We start from the raw sequence: 20,952 nt of genomic DNA on the forward strand, positions 1-20,952 counted from the left end.
CCATAGCTTTGCCCACTACTGACGTCAGATTGCTGGATCTGTAGCCACCTGCCTCCTCTTTGTTGCCACTTCCGTGAACCTGGAAAAATGTGTGCTCTCCTCCAGCCTCTGCGAACCTGCCCTGTCTCCAGAGAGGAACTGAGCAGAGCTGTGAGGAGTGCAGCCGGCCCTTTCCTCAGCTCTTTCAGTGTCTCGGGGTGTACTCCAGCAGCTCTCGGGTGGCCTTATCTGCACTCCTTTCTGAAAGTGCTTTCAGTACTTCCTTCTCTGTCAACAGGTCTACAATCATTTCTCTGCCTCTGTATCCTGCCTCAAGCATATCATGTTCCCCCCTTCTTCCACGCATACAGAGCAGAAGAACTTGTTCAAAAAAAAGTGTCTGCCTTCTGCTGCCCTCCTGACTAACCCCCCCCCCCCCCCCCCCCTCACCCCTTTTCTCTTTGTGAATCCCCTTTCCATTTTACCCCCACTCTCTCTTTGGCCCTTTATGTCTGACTTGATTAGACTGTAAGCTCTACCGAGCAGGGGCTGTTTCTTACCGTGTCATAGTGCCGCATGCATCCAGTAGTGCTACAGAAGTGATAAGAAGCACCTGAATACATCTAACCACACATTGTCTGTGCTTTCTACTGATTGAACAATATTCTTCTCTTTTTTGGGGGGGCTTTGCTAGTCTAACTGCCTTTCCTTTGTTTTTCCTCATCTTAAAATCTCCCCCTACCAGGAGACAATTGCACTCTCCCGCTGTCGGCGCCAGGCCCAGCACAGCTTCCCCTCGAGTGGGCTCTTCAACTAATTCCCCGAGGAACGCCCCTCTTCCTCTCCCGGCTGATGTTGCAGCAGGGGGGGCTCCAGTCCACCTCTGGGAGACTGAAGTGGCATAGAAGTGGCATGCCATCCTGGTGATGTCTTTCATCACATTGAAATGTAACTTCCCTTTTTCTCTGCCTGAGGTCTGTAGAAATCTTAAGGTTCTACCAGGGCAATCCACAGTAATTCCACCTCTCCCTGCCTCTCCCTGCTATATCCCCCTAACCCATGGAGCTACTTCTCCTCCGCCCCTGCCACCTTTCCCCCCCCCCCCCCCCCCCCCCCTCTGTTTTGTTTCTTCTGAAGAGATTATGGCTGGGATGGCCACATCCCAGTCCTGATCCCCACTGCACCATGTATCAGTGACTGCCTCCACTTCCAAGTCTTCCTGCCCCACAGCTGGCCTCCAGGTCTGCGATTTTGTTAACAAGACTTCAGATCAATTGTACACTTGACTCTCCAAGGTGATGCTTTTGCCACCCTCTCTTGATTTCCTTTTGGTCCTTATCTTTTTTTTTTTTTCCCCATTAAGGATTTCATTGGCAATCCTGCTTCTGCTTCTGACTGCCCAGATTTTATTTCAGGGGAGAGCAGCTTGTGAGAGGAAAGGTGGATAGGAGGCGGAGAAAGCTGCAGAGACATTCAGAGAAGCGCACAGCTAGCCAACTATTCCAAAATCTTATCACGCAATTGTAAAACAACCTTTCACTGAATTTTTCAGGCAACAGTGCTAGCCACATTCCTTCCAGATAATTCAACTGACAGTTAAATACGAAGAGTAACGTTCGCCCTTTCTATTCTGACTTCTGCTTCATTCCTGAGGAGATATCCATGTTCAAGGTTTCTGAAAGCAGCCCTTCAGTCACCCCCCACTATTACAAATCTAAGAAAATCAGGGCACCGCTGTGCTTCTCATTACCTGAATCCCACGCAGCTGTCACACTGATACATGTAAAACATGAAGACAGCACGAGGAGCCGAAGGCTCAAGGAACAAGGGTTCATTTAAAAATTCAAAAAAAGGACATAATGAAAAGGTGCACAGTTTGGATTCCAAAACAAAGGGCGAAATGATAAGAATTTGAAACGGGGCAAGCCTGGGGTAAGTGTTGTGTGCCCTGCCGTGTGGAAGGACCCCCAGTTCCACCCCTGTGCGGGGCCCTCCACACTCCTGGCTCGACTGGGACTTGGGGATGCTGCAGGGGAGGGAGTCACGGTTATTGCTTAAGGGTGACACCTAGTGGCCAGATTCCAAGCCTGTGACTGCAGGGTCGACGTCCTCCCCCCACCCCCAGTCCAGGACTGCGACTGTAATGAATGCACTAAATGAAATTGGGGGGGATATAAAAAAAACGCAGGGGAAAAAAATCTCTCAGGTGGATGCAATATTGGCACAAGTTAAACGGGCGCTCATGATTGAGCGCCCGCTCCCTTAACCTGCACTGATCCACATCTCCCGGGCACCTGATTTAATATTTGAATTGGGTGCCGCGTTAAAAAGGAGGCACTAGGGGAAACTGTGCGCCCCTAGCGCCTCCTCGGCAGCGGGCGCCCGGGAGAGGTGGCTGTCAGCCAGTTAGGAAAATGGACGCTGAATTTTAGAGCGTCCATTTTCCTAACCTGACCGCTGGTGCCCTTTTTTATTTTTTTTTCGGGACATTCTAATTTTTTAGTTCCTCTGACTTAATATCACCACAATATTAAGCTGGAGGAAGTAGAGAAAAGCAGTATTTTCTGCTTTTCTGTACACTTTTTGGGCTCCTCCAAAATTAACGCCTGCTCAGGGCAGGCGTTAATTTTGGCGAGTAAAAATGTGCGCCTCAGGCGCACATTTTTTTTGGCACTGGGGGGAACAGATAATAGTCTCATCAACATGCATTTGCACGTGAAGAGCGATATTACCTCAGTGCAAGACTGGATGCGCGTTTTGGACATGCTAACTCCCGTTTGCACCGGGGGTTATGGACGAGCTTCCAATCGCGGGTTCGGCCATGTGCTGCATTCAGCGCACGGTATTGCATCGGCCCGTCTGTGTGGTTGCAAATGAAGGCTTGCAGCATCAGATCCCAGCCCTGCTTCCAAGTGAGCTGGAAATACACATAGCAGGAGGAAAATACCAAGTCCAAATGTGAAATATATTAGGTCAATGAAAGAAAGACTCAAGGATAAGACAACAGAGCTACTTTAAAATAAATGCTCCCCTGATTAGTTTCCGGTATGTTTGATCGATCAGGGTCATGTATCCTAAACAGCCCCCCCCCCTCTCCCCCCCCCCCCCAATAAATCTCCGAGTAAACCTCACAACACATCCATTGTTCACAGGAGAGGTTCAGGCACAGAGTACCCTGCCTGGAGTCAGGGGAAAGTGCTAGAAATCGGCAAACCTCTGGATCAAGCCCCATAAGTACTGGAGCCTGTGCTTTCTCACTCTAGATGTACAAAAGTATTTTCCCACTGGCCCAAAACGGAAGAAAACCCTTCATAAAGCAGGTCCAATCCGTATCTATAATGCTCCTAGGCAATAAGGATTGTCCCCATAGACACACATGGGGGGGGGGGGGCGGGGGGTGTCTTTTAGTACATGATGTAAGGGACTCCTGCGCACCCTCACATAAGGGGTTTCCACTTTATTATTTTATGCCTCTGCAGAAATGACACAGACTGCTTTGTTTCCCCACACTGGTTCAGCTAGGAGTCAGTCCCTGCAGGGGTCTCCTTAATAATATGCTTAGGTTTCTTTCTTCAGCACCTCAAATGGTGGCAGTTTCCAACTGTAGGGCACAATCATAACGGGTAGCGAAAAAGAACTGGGTAGCAAAGGATAACAAGATGTGGCCAAAAAAAAACCAAACAAACCCCAAACCCCGCTGCTGGGAACGTCTCTATCTTGGGCAGTGAAGTTTCTCCCTTGCAATGGATCATGAGCAGCAGCATAGGCTGGAAGTCCTCCTGACCCTTGCAGCGCCTCTCGCTGAGGCTGTAACTTCCAGGGTGTTCAGCCATCGGGATTAGCGTGGCCACCGAGTCTGAATGCTGCTAGCCAGGGGTGGCAAGTCCCGTTCCTGCCATGCACGTTAACACATTTCAGGCAACAGCGGCCAAATGCATTCTGCTTTCCTTTCAACTCCATTTGCTTGGCATCACCACTGATGCCCCAGGCATTTTTTAATTTTTTTTTGGGGGGGGGGGGGCGAGAAACGGTGCACCATGTAACTTGTGTACTGGAGGTAATTAGTACCACTCGTATTCCACGCCATTAATTTTAATACCTAGGTAATTAAAAAAAATAAAAAAAGTCCCTCCAAATAACTTCTCGTCCCTACCACCGTGGCAATCAACCGAGTCAAGCAAGCCAAGCGGGAAGTATTAAATGAAATATTTGCCTTCAAGGACTTCGAGCACAGTAAACATATTTTATCACCAGGAGGAATGATGATAACCTTGAGGTGGGGGCAACGAGGCGAAGTTGGTATTTGCTTTCATTCACCAGGCGAGTAGCAAGCTCCTGCCTTAAGAGTCAAAAATAAATAAATATATATATATTTTATTTTTTTTCCTAATCCGAGCGAATGCGGCATTTTCTGCAGCCACCTACCAACAGCAGCCGCAAGAGCCGAGCCCGCCACCTGTTCCAGCAGCAGACAGGGGCCCCCACCCCGCACCATTACAGGAACAGAAAAACAGGGGGGGGGGGGAGAGAGAGAGAGAGAAGCCCTCCCTCTCATCCCGATGGAGAGGCGACCGGCATCTTTCTTACCTCTTTATTCCGCTCCCCGGGCGACCGTCACGGGGCGCAGCTGCATCGCCCGCTCTCCGGAGCCCCAGGGAGGGGGTGGGGGGTGATGGTGGGGGGAGGCAGCGGCGGATCCGGCTGGCGTGCCCGGGCGAGGCTGGACCTGAGGCTCGGGCAGCCCCCTGTGCAATGCCGGGAGACGGCGGGCGGGGAGCGCGCGCAGGAGCGGGGACGATGCACCGCCCAGGCCCCGCCCGCCCGCCCGCCTGCGGGCAGCCCCGGCTCTTCCCTCGCCGGCGGCGGCAGCGCCGGACTCGCGCCTCCCGGGCACGGGAGCAGCGCCGCTCCCACCCTGCCCGCGCCATGGAGGCCGAGAACCGGAGGGGGAGGGGCAGCGAGAAACGGGGGGGGGGGGGGGGGAGGAAAAGAGAGACCCAGATGGGGAGAGTCAGATAAGTGGCGGGGGAGAGAGCGGAGAACAAGCTAAAGGGAGAGATTGAGGGTAGGGAAGGGGTAATGGGGAGGGGGATGGTGGGGGTGCAAAGAGCTGGATAGATGTGTCGAGAAAAAAGTGACGATGGATGACAGGGTTACATGCAGAAGAGGGAGAGAAGAGAGGAGCGGGTGGATGGGGAGAGGTACAGAGAAAGAAACGGAGCCAAACATTATGTGGGGGAGGGAAGGATACCGAGAAGAAAAGTAAAATGGAAAGAAGCAGAAAAAGAGGTGAAAGCAGAGAAGAACCCAAGAACAGTATGATGAGGTGGGGGAAGTGGAGGGGACAGACAAAAAGTGGTAAAAATGTTTTCAGTTTTGTTATTGGAGAGCGTGACTTTCTGAAGTGCTAAAGTATTGCCCTTTGTAGATACAGTGTTAGGTTTTGAAGTAATACGTGTAAAAATTAAGTGATAGTACTAATGCAGCTGACGAAGTGGACTCTGTCCTCGAAAGCTCATGGCTGAACAAATTGGTGCCACTTGCCTCTTGTCGTTATCGCTCTGATTATATCTGTCTTTTGCTTAGGATTTACAAGTTAGAAACACCACCCACTTTACTATCACTTTACTATCACCCATGCCTTCTACCTCCTCCGTTTTAGAACATAAGATATGACCAAAGGTCCATCCAGCCCAGTATCCTGTTTCCAACCGTGACCAACCCAGGTCGCAGGTACCTGGCAGGATCCTGCATCATCATTGCAAACTTGGGCTGTCTGCTACCCAAGCACTCATATAAACAGGGCCTCTCTCAGTCTTTATTTGCATGTATTTGACTGTAAAAGGAAAACAAGATTTATGCTTCCATCCCACCTCCACCACCAAACAAACAAACAAACAAAAAACCATAGTGCAACCAACACTTAAAATGTAATACAACCTCTGCTCCTACTACTATTATCATTTCCATAGTGCTACTAATCCCTTTTTAATGGAGGCAACTAATTTTGTTAGAGGAACAAAAGGATACATCCCGAATTAATGTTTGCAGTTTGTAAGTTAAGGAGAAAACACATAAATCGGCAATATCCTCTTGTTCCAGCTAGGCTAGAAGAAACAGTGCTATCCAGAAAATACCATTTACAGAAGTAGATAATTACAACAGTCTGGACAAGGGACTCATTTCAAATATGGAGGTGACAAAAAGGATCCTTATAAAATTCCAATTTATAAACTCTAGCTATCCGTTTCACAATCTACTCATAATGGCAGGATATCTAATGCACACAAAGAAAGTGGAGTAATATAAATCACACAATTTGCCAGAGGATGTGGTGAAAGCTGTTAGTGTAGCTGCATTTAAAAAAGGTTTGGTCAAGCATTATTAAAGTGGAGTTGCAGAAATCCACTGCTTATTCCTGAGATAAGCAGCATGGAATCTATCTATCCCTTGGGATCCTGCCAGATACTTGTGACCTGGCTTGGCCACTGTTGGACACAGAATACTGGGCTTGATGGACCTTTGATCTGACCCAGTATGGCAAGTCTTATGTTCTTATGTAATTATACAAAACAGAGAGGAATTAGTGATAGCAACATTAAAGCTGTTCCAAGTAAAGAGATTCTCTTGTAGTTCTGCAAAACAGCCGTTTATTCATAAAGCTTGCAAAAGAGATAATTTGTAAAGAACACAGTCCTTTAGAAGCTTTATGAATAAATGGCTGTTTTGCAGAACTACAAGAGAATCTTGTTACCTTGGAACAGCTTTAATTTTGCTATCATGAAAAACAGAATCGATAAAAATATTTTCAACAAAACTAAGGATTCCCAAGGTGCAATCCACAAAACACTTCACTCAGTAGTCGTGATTCTTTTTTATGACCTTGACAGGAACGCCAGGTGCATTTTCAGCAAGAGACAGCTGCATGGATATAACTCAAAAACCATGGAAATCAGTTACTGAATTTTGAACTCGAGAACATCCTCCCACCCAGTCCCAATTGCCAAAGTATCCTTGGTAATAAATTTGTCTGTGAAAACATTATCTGCCAGCCAGGTGTTGGAGAAGGGCCTTTCATTTGTGCCTACTAATTTCTTCAATCCTTTTCAGGAAGAGGTGTTTTTTGCAAAAATGTATTAGATTACTTCGGTTGAAATAATTTTGTGCATCTAATGGGGTAGAGTGGCACCGACTTATAAAATGGATTCCACCAGGACCAGTTGTCTCTTGTTACTTACACATTTCATGAGTTGGTATGTAGGAATATGTCCGCTATGCTGGTTCTACCTTTGAGAGTATGTAATAACCTCACTAGGGATGAAAGAGTGGCAATTGTGGAGTTGAGCCAAGATGCAAGCATTGTGATTAAATCCACAGACAAAGTGGGAGCTGTAGTCATGTTGGATATGACAGCTTATAAAATGAAAGTACTTCCAACAATTTTCAAACAGGGAGTTTTATTTACCTTTGCTGATCTGACCAGTGTACTCAAACAAGAGACAGACTTTTTGTTGGAATCAGGACTGTTCATGAAAGGACCAGAACAGGTAAATGTGAATTGGTTATAATGGAGGCAGTGGATATCCTGAAAACCTGGCTTGTTCGTGGCACTCGAGGACTGGAGTTTGCCATCCCTGCCCCAGTCCTTCTATTATCTGAAAGAGTAAATAACCATTTACATTTACCTATTCTAGTCCTTTCATGATTTTGTAGACCTCTATTATATCCTCCCTCAGCCTTCTCTTCTCCAAGCTGAACAGCCCTAATCTCTTTAGCCTTTCCTCATAGGGGAGCCGTTCCATGCTCTTTATCATTTTGGTCTCTACAGTTAAAAAACTGGAGAGACTTTTCATATTTGGACAAATGATTAAAACCCCAACCTCAGGAACATACAAAGATTGATGGTGGTGTCTAGCTCTTTATGTTTGTCCCAAGTCTTACTGTCTAAGAGTGTTCATTGTTGTTTTTACAATTAGAATATATTTAGTGAGTTATTGTAATTTCCAGTTTGTGGATTTGATTAATAGAGTTCCACATCAATAAACTGGTGCCATTATGTAATCTGTTGTTGAAACGGACATAAAGGGAGCCATCTCTTTTCAAAATTACCTACATATAAATTAGTCACATCAGGGGCCATAGACCCTTTAATAGGCTGAAAATACTGTCCACAATGAATATGCATGAGATAGATTTGCATACAACAGAGGCAGTGCATGCAAATCTTTCTCATGCATATTCATTGTAGATATCCTGAAAACTTGGCTTGTTTGTGGCAGTCAAGGACTGGAGTTTGCCATCATTGGACTAACGGGCACTCCATGAAGTTAGCAAGTAGCACATTTAAAACAAATCGGAAAAAAAATCTTTTTCAATCAATGCACAATTAAACTCTGGAATGCATTGCCAGAGGATGTAGTTAAGGCACTTAGTATAGCTGGGTTTAAAAAAGGTTTGGATAAGTTCCTGGAGAAGAAGTCCATAAACTACTATAAATCAAGAAGGAATAGCCACTGCTTGTTACCAGCATTAGTAGCATGGGGTCTATTTAATGTTTGGGTACTTGCCAGGTACATGAGACTTTGATTGGCAACTGTTAGAGACAGGATACTGGGCTTGATGGACCCTTGGTCTGACCCAATATGGCACATTGTTGGGATGCTGCTCGCAGGCCTAGTCATGAGTAGCCTCTCTCCTTTGCGGCCTGGAGGCCGCCGACGCCATTCTCCTGCGTAGCGGGGCCGCTGCTGCTGTCCTCTCTCTGTGCGGCAGCAGAGAGCTGCCGCCATGCTTCCCCATGGCCTGAGTGCCGTCTGTTATCTGCAGCGGGCAAAGCCGCCGCTGTTATTCTGCCTTTGTGGCGTGGAGCCGCCAACGTCTGTGTCTCGTTTTGAGGCCTAGTGCTGCCTCAAGCCTGCCTTTGCGGCATGGACGCCACCGCTGTCCCTGGACTTGCCTCTCTCCAGGCACGCGGCCGTGCCTCTCTTGAACATTTGAAGGGCCCGCAGTGGGAATAGCCCCGTGGCCCCACCTGATGACGTTTCCAAGGCGTCTCCTCTTCAGTCCTATAAAAGGGCCTTTACCAGTCCCTCGTCGCCTTCGCGAGGAGCCAGTTCACTCCTGGAATCTTCATGAGTTCCAGCTCTTCTTTCCAGGAGGCTCTGAGGTTCATCTTTGCTTCTTCAAGGCACTCTGTTCTTCGTGGTTCTGGTCTCTCATGGTTCTGGTCTCTCATTGGATCCTGCGTCCTCGTTTATCCTGTCTTCAGATGTTCCTGATGTTCCTGTCTTCAGAAGTCCCATCTCCAGATGTCCTAATTCCCTCCAGCTCCTCTCTTCGGATGTCTTTGTCCTCAGATGTTCCTGGTTCCGGATTTTTCTCCTAGCCCTCTCACTAGATTCCGCTTCCAGATGACCAGCCTGTGTGTAATTCCACATCAAGCCCGGTCTCCATGCCTGGTCATTGAAGCCCCAGTTCCGGCTGGATCCTGCTTCGAGTGCCGCCCGAATCCTTCCTTCATCCTGAGTTTTAGCCTTGCCTACGTCTCGCCCAAATCTCCAAGTGTCTTTGTTTCATCCAAGTCTCCAAGTGTCTTCGTCTCATCCAAGTTTCCTAGTGCCTATGTTTCGTCCTTGCTCCAGTTTCATCTCCTGTCCTCGACCTCTGTCCATCCTGTTGCCCCTGCCGTTCCTAGGCTGCAGGTCCAAAAGAGCTATCGAGTGGCCGGAGGGCTACCCCAGAGACCAGCATTGCGTTGTTGGGTCTTTTCTGGTGCGTTCGGGTTCGGCAGAGGTCAGGGCCCCTGGTCTTCAGCCTGTCCACCTGTGCTCGGACATGTCTTGCCTGCCTCAGTGCTTCGGAGTTCCTCTGGGGTCGTGCCCCGGCCTAAGGGTCCACTAGTTCCTCTGAATCGGGACTGCTCCCTAGCGCACCCGCAACACATATCGTATGTTCTTATGTAATTTATTTTTAGGGACCTTCATAGTAAGATAGCAAGTTTTGGCAGAAAAATACCCACTCTGCCCAGCAAGCTTTATTTATTAAGGGGTAGATTTTAAAACATACACGTGCATGTACATGTGCATGCGGTTTCCAGCGTGCGCACATGGACTTTTGAAAATACGCGTTTTTTCCATTTTTTCAAATGAATTCATGTTTAGCCTGTGAACTAGAATATATGCGCGATTAAATTTGAAGCGGTTTTCAGCGGTAGGACAATAATGGAATACATCGGAGTCAATGTCACGTAGGTCTCCCGCTGTTATCAAACACAAATGTTCTGTGCTGTTTTTTGGAGCCAGTCCGAATGACAGAAATTGAAGTGTGTACATTGTTACAAGTTCAACAGTGTCGTTACGGAAAACTTTGAAAGAGCGCACCAATAAAATACGTACTGACCAGCCAGCATTGTTTTAACTATCAATTGAATGAGGCATGAGAGTACTAAAAGTGCATCTTGTGTATTGATATAATCTGCTTTTAATAGCCCCTGAAGCAGCCCCCCACTGGCGAAACTCAGGCCTAGAGTCGGGCAATTACGGAATATTGTTTTATTAATAAATCTTTTGAGGACACTCGGCATCTCTCATTTTTTTGCATCCCTCACAGCTTTGTTAGATCGACTTCCTTCTTGTTTTTTGGGCTCAAGTTTTTCAGGGTGATACATTACCTTTGTAAATAATTTTCAAAGGACTTACAAGTGTAAATGTAACGTTCTATCGTAGCAGTTTTCAAAAGCCATTTATACACATAAAGTTCACTTACACAATTATAACCTATGGACAATTCAATGGCATATATTGTAGCAATTTTCAAAAAGCCCACTTACATGGGCAAAGTGCATTTACACGCATAAAACCCAGTTTTATGGCGGAGGTTACGAGCTACATTATATAACTTCATGCTGGCCAAGCCAATAGCCCCAACTACCACATACCTTGCAGTTTAGCCAAAGCAATTTTAGATTTTGCACTCCCCCTCCCCGCCATAAATACCATTTAGTAAAGTCTTCCAGTTTACCCAAGTCATGTTTTAACAGCTAGCAAGGAACAGTTTGAAACATGTATCGCCTTTTCAGAACTGCCATTTGAATGACACCCACCCTACCCACCAAGGATAGTGGAAAGTCCATCCAGTTCTACAACAAAGAACTGGTAGCTACAAAGAATTTTTGAAAGTTAACCTGTAGGAACCACGGTGTGGTCAGTGGACCCCTAGCTGAGTTGGGATTGATGCTACCTGAGAGGGTAACCCCTCACAGGTCCCCAACGTCAGGAGGCGAGGCCGGAGTAAGACAGGGGCCAGCTGGAGGTTTGCCAAAACCAGTCCGCGTTCCCTGCAGGTTGAGTCCTTGGGTGCCGGGACCGACTGGACTTAGGTGGGCCCCTGAGATGAGGTATTGGTGCCGAGTCCGAAGCTGGAGCAGGAACGAGATAGGAGTCAGGTGGCTGGCAGGCAGGCAGAGTTCTGGTGCCAGCAATGGGAGAAAGAGGCAGGCGTCTGCCTAGAGTCAGAAGGCAGATGGCAGGCTGGCAGGGAATGGCTAAGAGCCACGATCCCGCTGAAGGACTGAGGAGCAGAGTGAAGTCCAGTCCAAGGTTTGGAGGCAGGCAGCAGACGAGCAGAGTGAGATCCAGTCCAAGGTTCAGAGGCAGGCGGCAGAGCAGAGCAGAGTGAGGACCAGTCCAAGGTTCAGAGCCAGGAGATCAGTCTGAAGAGACTTCAGGAAGGAGGGTGCAAGGCCTGGTCCTGGAGCGGGAGTCAGGTACTGGAACAGGAGTCCTTCTCGGAGAAGCGGCAGGATCCCGAAAGAAGCAACACCGGAGACTCGTTTCCAAGCCGTCTGAGTACGGCCCGAGGGAGCCTTATATAGTCCCCACGCTGATGATGTCATCCTCCGGGGCGGTCTCAGGTTTCCCGCCAAAGGTCCTTTAAATATCTGCCGGTGCTGAGCATGTGTGCGCCTAGGGGGAACCCCAGGCGGGGGCCGGAAGCTGGCAGCATCTCATGCGCTGGCAAGGCTGAGGAAGCCCTAGCGTTAGTGGGGTGTGAGCGGAGTGGAATCAGAAGGCAGGCCGTGGCAGCTGACGTCCCAGGCAGGGCTCGGAGGCGCAGTCGGGCAGGTGGAGCTGGCATGGAGGTTCCGCGGGCTGGTGAATGCAACATAAGGCCATTGCAGAAAGACTAAATGAATTCTTTGCTTCCATGTTTACTAATGAGGATGTTGGGGAGATACCAGTTCCAGAGATGGTTTTCAGCGGTGATGAGTCAGACTGAATGAAATCACTGTGAACCTGGAAGATGTAGTAAGCCAGATTAACAAAATAGAAGAGTAGCAAATCACCTGGACCGGATAGTATGCATCCTAGGGTACTGAAGGAACTAAAAAATGAAATTTCTGTTCTATTAGTTAAAATTTGTAACCTCTCATTAAAATCATCCATTGTACCTGAAGACTGGAGGATGGCCAATGTAACCCCAATATTTAAAAAAAATCTCCAGGGGCAATCCGGGTAACTATAGACCAGTGAGCCTGACTTCAGGGCCGGGAAAAATAGTGGAAACTATTCTCAAGATCAAAATCTTAGAGCATATAGAACAAACATGATTTAATGGAACATAGTCAACATGGATTACCCAAGGGGAAGTCTTGCCTAACAAATCTGCTTCATTTTTTTGAAGGGGTTAATAAACATGTGGATAAAGGTGAACTGGTAGATGTAGTGTATTTGGATTTTCAGAAGGCATTTGACAAAGTCCCTCATGAGAGGCTTCTACGAAAACGAAAAAGTCATGGGATAGGAGGCGATGTCCTTTCGTGGATTACAAACTGGTTAAAAGACAGAAAACAGAGAGTAGGATTAAATGGTCAATTTTCTCAGTGGAAAAGGGTAAACAGTGGAGTGCCTCAGGGATCTGTACTTGGACCGGTGCTTTTCAATATATATATAAATGATCTGGAAAGGAATGCGACAAGTGAGGTTATCAAATTTGCGGATGATACAAAATTATTCAGAGTAGTTAAATCACAAGCAGACTGTGATACATTACAGGAGGACCTTGCAAGACTGGAAGATTGGGCATCCAAATGGCAGATGAAATTTAATGTGGACAAGTGCAAGGTGTTGCATTCAGGGAAAAATAACCCTTGCTGTAGTTACACGATGTTAGGTTCCATATTAGGAGCTACCACCCAGGAAAAAGATCTAGGCATCATAGTGGATAATACTTTAAAATTGTCAGCTCAGTGTGCTGCAGCAGTCAAAAAAGCAAACAGAATGTTAGGAATTATTAGGAAGGGAATGGTTAATAGAACGGAAAATGTCATAATGCTGCTATATCGCTCCATGGTGAGACCGCACCTTGAATACCTTGTACAATTCTGGTTGCCGCATCTCAAAAAAGATATAGTTGCAATGGAGAAGGTACAGAGAAGGGCAACCAAAATGATAAAGGGGATGGAAAAGCTCCTCTATGAGGAAAGGCTGAAGAGGTTAGGGCTGTTCAGCTTGGAGAAGAGACGGCTGAGGGGGGATATGATAGAGGTCTTTAGATCATGAGAGGTCTTGAACGAGTAGATGTGACTCGGTTATTTACACTTTCGAATAATAGAAGGACTAGGGGCATTCCATGAAATTAGCAAGTAGCACATTTAAGACTAATCAGAGAAAATTCTTTTTCACTCAATGCACAATTAAGCTCTGGAATTTGTTGCCAGAGAATGTGGTTAGTGCAATTAGTGTAGCTGGGTTCAAAAACGGTTTGGATAAGTTCTTGGAGGAGAAGTCCATTAGCGGCTATTAATCAAGTTTACTTAGGGAATAGCCACTGCTATTAATTGCATCAGTAGCATGGGATCTTCTTAGTGTTTGGGTAATTGCCAGGTTCTTGTGGCCTGGTTTGGCCTCTGTTGGAAACAGGATGCTGGGCTTGATGGACCCTTATGTTCTTATGTTAACCTTAAAAAATTGCATAAGGTCTTTATATAATAAAACTTCTAAATAAATAAATGAATCCCCAACCCATCTCTTTGGAAAATCCACACCCCAGAGCTGCTGCACCCAGTCTTGTAGGGGCAAAGCTTCACACTTATCCAAATTTAGTTTCAATCCTGCCAAATGCCCATATAGAAGTCCTCAATGAAGATAGTGGGTTTGCTATATGGAGGAGTATGTCATCTGCATAAACTGCCATCTTGAAGGAACCCAAAGCAGGGGGTGCCACAGGGATTCCCACAATATCTACAATATCCTGAATCTTTTGCAAGAAAAGATCTAAAGACATAATGAAAAGTAATGGCAACAAAGGGGCAACTGTGTCTGGTGCCTTGACAAAGATTTACATCTCCCAAGAAGAATCAATTCACTAAAACAAATGCCTTTGGCTCCCCATGAAGGGTATGCACCACCTTAAGAAAAAAACATTGATTTCCAAAGCTTGTAAAATCTCAGACATAAAATCCTACTCCAGCCTATCAAATGCTTTTTCGGCATCTAGCTCAGCGGGATAGATGGTATTTGTTTCTCTAAACTGCTTTCCATGGAAACAAGGATTCTGCACACATTGATGGCAGAGCATTGACTTTTAATAAATCCCACCTGATCTGCACCTATTAAGGCTGGCAAAACAAGTGCCAACTAACTTATCAGCCAGAATTTTTGTCAAATGTTTAATATCAAAATTTAACAGAAAGATTGGCTGATAGGAAGATGGGAGCAGTGGATGTCTACATGATTTTGGCAAAACGGTAATAGCTTTGTTAGGTAAGAGAAGAAACATCCCAATGCAATCAATTGCTCAAACATTTTCTCCAAATAGAAGCAGACTTTATGTGCCAGGAGCTTATAAAATTCAGAAGAAAAACTATCAGGTCCTGGGGGCCTTCAATAATTTAGCATCCTGGATTCAACATTGAATCTGAGATAGGTAAATAGGCATATTCAGTTTTGCTAATTGCTCTGTTGAAAATCTAGGTAGATCCACAGACTGGATGTACTCTCTAATATCTGTAGGGGTACTTGGATTAGCCATGTATAATGACTGATAGTAGACCCTAAAAACTGCACTGATGCTTTCCCCGAGTTCACCAGGGCTCCAGAGCTATTTTGAAGAGCTGGCATGATCTTTGGTCCCTCCAATTTTTAGTCAGATTAGCTACAGTTCTACCAACCTTGTTCCCAAATTGGAAGAACTTATATTTATAATATAATAAGCCTTTTTTGACCCTCAAGTGAAACAGGGTATTTTATAAGCTATGAGTAGACAAATATTTGGCCTTATTATCTCCCGTAGGGTGTCGATCATATAACCATTTATCATGTTGCAACTGTCTCTCTAAAACAACACAGCAGCTGAAGCTGCTTTTCTTTTCACCATAGAATAAGATATGATATCCCCTCGTAGTACTGCCTTGGGAGTTTCCCCAGAAAGAATCGGCGAATCCTGATAACCTTCATTATGGGACAAAAAAGTAACACATCATTTGGATAAATAATCGTGAAAACCAAGATTGCAGTATCTTGAGAATCACCAAGGCTTCACTGTCTACTCTAGACAATATCCCTCTAAGTCCAACCAAAACAGGTGCATGATCAGAAATGGCTGGGGGGGGGGGGGGGGGGCTATCTTCATCTCTGATACCTTACAGAAGAGCTCCCTCTGCACTAACAAGTAATCTATATGGGATTGTGAAATATGAGCCCTAGGTATATGGGTATATTCCCTTTCAAGTTGATGGAAGAACTCTCCATGCATCTATTAAATGCAAGTTCCAACATAAGTAAGCTGTATCCTTGCCCTTTAAGGTCAACAGCTCAGATATAGAAGAAGATCTGTCAAGTTTACCAACATGTATACAACTGAAATCTCCACTTACTATTCCACTTACTCTTACTGATTATATAGGTCAATAATAGCCTAACTAAGCAATCAAAAAGTATGGTAATAGTTAACAGGAGCATATACGTTGCAAAGTATGATGGCTTGCCCCAATAAGCTACCCTCAAACTACCAAGTATCTTCAAGCAGTGTCAGTGATCACATTTGTTTCCTGAAAGGGTACACTTTTTCCCACAAGAATTGCTACTCCCACTCTCCTAGTACCAGATTGTGAGGAAAAAACCTCATCCACCATTGATTCCTCAATTTACTGTGTTCTACTTCATTCAAACGTGTCTCCTGTAACAGGGCTATTTGTGCCTGACATGTTTGCAGTGCCTACAGAATCTTATATCTCTTAGTATCAGACCCAATCCCTGCCACATTTAATGTCACACACTTCTGAATTTACCATTTAACCACAAATAGAATGAGAAACAAGAGAAAACGAATAACTGCAGTCCTCATAACCCTGAGTCCCCTGCCTATGCCCCGGCATCCACTATGTGTACATAACCACAACAGTGAACAACCTTGGTATCCCCCCTCTTGTCTTGAATCTGACAGAAAAGACAGACCCCCCCACCCCCTCACCTCTCACTTTCTTCTTCCCATCTCCCATTCCCCCCTTCTCCTTTCCCCTCCCACCACCACCCCACCTAAACAGTAAACCAAACTGCCCAAGCATGGGTTCTATGAATGTGAACTATGTGTGAGAACTCCACTCCCCAACACACTGCCCACCAAGTATCTCATTCCTCCAAAGCTGTCATCGTGGAGTCCTACCTCACAGGTGGGGGAGTGAAAGGAAGAAGCAAAAACAAAAAAAACCAAATGTCCTGGGTGTATCCAGTTCCTGGAAGTGATGCAAAACTTACAGTAACTGAAGAATACACTGTACGGAAGTAATCTGCAGCAGAATATTACAGTACAGATAGATTTTAATTTGATTTAGATTCTGCCTTTCAACCACTTCAAAGCAGATTACAGTCAGGCACTGTAAGTATTCATCTAGTGCCATATATACACCAAGCATAGAGATTACCAGAAGTCCATTTATACTCCAGCTGGAAACTGCAGCATCTTAGCAAGCATCAAACAGACTGGAACTTATGAGCAGGGCCGAGGAACCACTAGCGAGTTAGACCTGTGCCCAGGCGCCGCGATTTAGGGGGCGCCGTGGCAGGCGGAAGAATTCTGAAAGGGCAAAAAGTGCCCTTTCAGAATTCTGCCAGCCCTGCCCTCACCCTGCCACCCTCCCTACAACCCCCCCTTGTGGTCCAGTGGAGGGCTACCGGTGCCATTGGTTGGCCCCTGTCACATGGTAGGGGCTAAAGGCCACCGGCACCATTTTGCTTAGTGGCAGGCAAGGCCCCGGGCCTCCACCTGGACCACCAGGTATTTTGTAAGTTTTCTTTTGGGGGGAGGAGTCGGGGCAGCACGACAGGGGGGCGGCACAAGGCTGAAGGAGTCTAGGGCACCCAATCGCCTTGCACCGGCCCTGCTTATGAGATATAAAAACTACGAGTAAAAAGAAAGGCAAAGAGTTCACAGGGAACTGAAGAAGGATGCTAGCATTCATTTAGTAGCAGAGAATGGCAGTGAATTGTGCACCTCTCAACTTCAAGCCTCGTGTATAAACTGCTGCACCATAGCAGAATCTAAATATCGTCCTACTTCCAAAGAAGCCATTGGGGATATCCCCATTAGTGTTAAAAAAAAACATTGCGCCTCATCTGTAGTCTCAAAAAACTGAGCAGTATTTTTATACACAACTTTCAACTGGACAGGAGCATAAATTGGATCTGACGATCAACCAACTTTGTGCAGGTCAGAGCAAAATCTTTCTGTCAAGCTGACACTGCAGCCAAATAATCTGGAAAGAGTAACACAAGCTGATCTTCATATCCCAACTTCCTCATCTGGCAATGATTCTGCAGGATATCTTCTTTATGCTGATAATTTAAAAATTTAGCAATAACATAAGAACATGTCATGCTGGGTCAGACCAAGGGTCCATCAAGCCCAGCATCCTGTTTCCAACAGAGGCCAAACCAGGCCACAAGGACCTGGCAATTACCCAAACACCAAGAAGATCCCATGCTACTGATGCAATTAATAGCAGTGGCTATTCCCTAAGTAAACTTGATTAATAGCAGTTAATGGACTTCTCCTCCAAGAGCTTATCCAAACCTTTTTTGAACCCAGCTACACTAACTGCAGTAACCACATCCTCTGGCAACAAATTCCAGAGCTTTATTGTGCGTTGAGTGAAAAAGAATTTTCTCCGATTAGTCTTAAATGTGCTACTTGCTAACTTCATGGAATGCACCCTAGTCCTTCTATTATCTGAAAGAGTAAATAACCAATTCACATCTACTCGTTCTAGACCTCTCATGATCTTAAAGACCTCTATCATATCCCCCCTCAGCCGTCTCTTCTCCAAGCTGAGAAGTCCTAACCTCTTTAGTCTTTCCTCATAGGGGAGCTGTTCCATCCCCTTTATCATTTTGGTCGCCCTTCTCTGTACCTTCTCCATTGCAACTATATCTTTTTGAGATGCGGAGACCAGAATTGTACACAGTATTAAGGTGCGGTCTCATCATGGAGCGATACAGAGGCATTATGACATTTTCCGTTTTATTCACCATTCCCTAACAGGTGAGGTCGGGGCCTGGTTTGCGCTGAGAGCCACGTTCCCAGCCTATGTATACACACTGAATCCAGAGAGCTCCATGTGTCAGCCAGGCCCAAAGCCCTGGGTAGCCATGATTCCAAAATAAGTGGAAATTCTCATTCTCCCACCATCTCTGGAAGACGAATGACCTGGCGATTAAGTCTCCATGACCTATTTTCAAGGTCCTCGAGCTCCAAGTCAAGACCTGTTTCCCCGCCACAGATTTGAGCAATACCATCTCTGATTACAGGGCCTGCACCTGATCCTCCATTCTGGACTGGTGCATTTCTACTTTCTGCTGCTTTTTAGTAGAATCAGCAAACATAGCAAACATTTTTTTCAAACTTAGGCCTAGATTCATCATTCTGCTATAAATATAAATATTCAAAATTGAGACCCAAAGGTCCACCTAATGCTATAAATATAAATTTTCAAAATTGAGACGCAAAGGTCCACCTAATGATTTGCAAAGCTCTGAAGAACTAACAGAGCTTATCAGCACGATAACCTTTCATTTGGTATCGTATGAAGGTGGACAATTAATTTATAGAGAAATTATAGGTAGCAAGTTTTATATTTTCTACAAATATAAATATAGCAGAATGACGAGGCTGCGGCCAGAAAAGGGGTGGAGAGGCGATAGTGTGCAGCCGGCCACATTGCAGCAGTGCGGTTTCACCCACCGCGGTGCTGCCACGCTGTACACTATCGCCCCCCATAGCGCCATGGGAAAAGGTGGTGTTATTTCCGACGGTGCTGCTGTTGATAATGTATAAAACATCAAGACTTATTGGTTAAGAGTGGCAATCTTCATGCTTTCTGCTAAGGGTAGTAACTGCCGCACCAACAAGTTATCTCCATGCACGCTTTCTTCATTTCCTTTAGGACTTGGCCTTAGAAGCAGTCCTGTGCTTTTTCCCTTATGCATGTGTATCAGTATCCCAGAGCATAGAAGTCGGGGCCCTCGGTTGTTGTCTGAATCCAATTCCTCTTTCCCCCCTGCAGGCTAAGTGGGGAGCATCTGTTAAGGACCTTAACTGCTGCACCAGCAAGTTACCCCACTGCACACTATTCTTCATTTCTGTCCTCTAGCCGTCTAAGTGGGGAGCAATATTGCAGTTACATTAAAAGCATCAAGGCTTATTGGTTAAGGGTAGTAATCTCCATGCCTTCTGCTAAGGGTGGTAACTGCCGCACCAGCAAGTTCCCCCCCTGCACGCTTTCCTCATTTCCGTCCTCTGGCCTTTAGAGATCCACAGGGTTTTATCCCATGCTCCTTTCAATTATTTGAATGTTTTCGTCTTCATCACATCCTCAGTAAGGGCATTCCAGGCATCCACCACCCTTTCCATGAAGTTAATATTTCCTGACGTTGGTTCTGAGTCGTCCCTCCTGGAGTTTCATTTTGTGACCTCTAGTTCTATTTTCTTTCCAGTTGAAAAGGTTTCAAATTTTGTGCATCATTAAAACCTTTCAGATATCCAAAGGTCTGTATCCTATCTCCCCTGCACCTCCTCTCTTCCAGGGTATTACATATTCAGATCCTTCAGCCTTTCCTAATCAGTCAACCAGTTTGTAATCCACACCACCACCACCTTGGCCCTCACTCCCAAGTTTCTAATTTATTCAAAAGCCTCCTGTGCGGGACCATATCAAAAGCTTTGCTGAAATCCAAGTAAATCACATCAAGCACTCTTTCTTGATCGAATTCTCTAGTCACCCAATCAAAAAAATCAATCAGATTTGTCTGACAGGACCTTCTGTATTTGCCAAACACGCTTATGGTGCTTCTCCATGGGTACAAGAACACTATACTTAGATTTTGTAGAAAGTATAATTTTTATTGAGCAATATAAGTAGTCTTGGGAGCTGCTGGCTGCTACTGACCACCAGTATCTTGTCTGTATTCATGAATTGATCCTTCTTATATAGTTAAAATACAATAGAGTAATAGGTCAGAAATTCTTAAGCTGCGTGACCACTTGGAGTATCATTTACATAGGTTGTCATGTCAACAGCATGCTAGAGTATCCCTACATTACCCTGACCAGTTCTCCAAGTTGGGGCCCATTTACCATCACTCTTTAGATAATCCTTTGTTCTGTTAAAATCTTGCTGTTCAGGGCAATCATTATATCTTAGGCTGTGTGCTGTGTTACAGATGCCCCTGTAATGACATTCTAGCCTGAGTTTCTGACCATTGCCTTCTGCTCTTGTGACCCTATAATTAGGCATCACAAATTGTCGCCAGCTTCAACTGCTGTCCAAGTGTCCTTGGAATTCCCCCAGGTCAGGCTCAGTAGGGCGCATAAACACTTCCCCTGGTGAATTCATACTGCCTTGAGTCCAGCAAGCCACTGGATTGTAGATAGTTCTCTATCTTTTCCTTCAGCAGAGTCTCCATTATTTTTCCCACCATT

General features: G+C 45.7%; 1 protein-coding gene across 3 annotated transcripts in view; it reads right to left on the bottom strand.

Annotated features, from left to right (window-relative positions):
- PIP5K1B (phosphatidylinositol-4-phosphate 5-kinase type 1 beta) overlaps positions 1-4,880 on the bottom strand; it is a 303,447-nt gene extending 298,567 nt beyond the window's left edge. For 2 of the 3 annotated variants that reach the window (XM_029612941.1, XM_029612950.1), the window contains exon 1: positions 4,567-4,880. The gene's annotated coding sequence lies outside the window, so the exon portion shown is untranslated. The remainder of the gene's footprint in view (positions 1-4,566) is intronic. The other variant, XM_029612975.1, reaches the window with a different exon arrangement.
- Positions 4,881-20,952: the final 16,072 nt, after the last annotated feature.

Source organism: Rhinatrema bivittatum, chromosome 1 (assembly GCF_901001135.1).
Source record: "Rhinatrema bivittatum chromosome 1, aRhiBiv1.1, whole genome shotgun sequence".
NCBI classification, from domain to species: Eukaryota; Metazoa; Chordata; class Amphibia; order Gymnophiona; family Rhinatrematidae; genus Rhinatrema; species Rhinatrema bivittatum.